Source organism: Rhinopithecus bieti, unplaced genomic scaffold (genome assembly GCF_001698545.2).
Source record: "Rhinopithecus bieti isolate Rb0 unplaced genomic scaffold, ASM169854v2 scaffold_70535, whole genome shotgun sequence".
Lineage (NCBI taxonomy): Eukaryota > Metazoa > Chordata > Mammalia > Primates > Cercopithecidae > Rhinopithecus > Rhinopithecus bieti.
In genome coordinates, this window is record NW_016827713.1 from 50138 (window position 1) to 50959 (window position 822).

Sequence of the window (822 nt, forward strand, 5' to 3'; positions counted from 1 at the left end):
TTCACTCTTTTAAATTTATTAAGACTTGTTTTGTGGCCTGACATGTGTTCCATCCTGGAGAATATTCATGGGCACTTGAGAAAAATGCGCAACCTGCAGTTGTTGGATAGAGTGTTCTATGCATATCTGTTAGGTACAATTGGTCTATAGTTTTGTTCAAGTCTTATATTTCCTTATCAACCATCTGTGTGGTAGTTCCTTATCCAATTTTTAAATTGAGTTATTTGTCTTTATGTTATAAATATGTAATAATTCTGTATCTATTCTGGATACAAGTCACATATCAGATATATGGTTTGAAATTTTTTCTGCTATTCAGTGGGCTGTCTCTTCACTTTATTGTAGGTATTCTTTGATATATTTTTGTTGCTTATGCTCTTGGCATCATATCTAAGAAACTATTGCCTAATCTAATGTCATAAAGATATTGGCCTATATTCTAAGATTTTACAGTTATAGATCTTACATTTAGCTTTTGATCTATTTGATATATTTTGTGTATCATGTTAGGTAGGGATACAAATTCTTCTTTTTTTTTTTTTTTTTTTGCATGTGAACATCCAGTTGTCTAAGTACATTTATAGAAATTCTATTCTTTCACCATGGATTTTTCCATGCACCATTGTCAAACTAGGCAGTTTCTGGCTGGGAGGACCAAAATGGTCATCACAGAAATCCAGAATGTGTCAGGGAGATCATGGAGTGGAAAGTGCTTGAAGAAGAGACAAGTAAAGTATTTATGAACTTCTAGGCATAACCTTGACCTGCACATGCATGGATCAGGTACAGTTAACATAACAAGAGACTTTTTTTTTTTTTTTT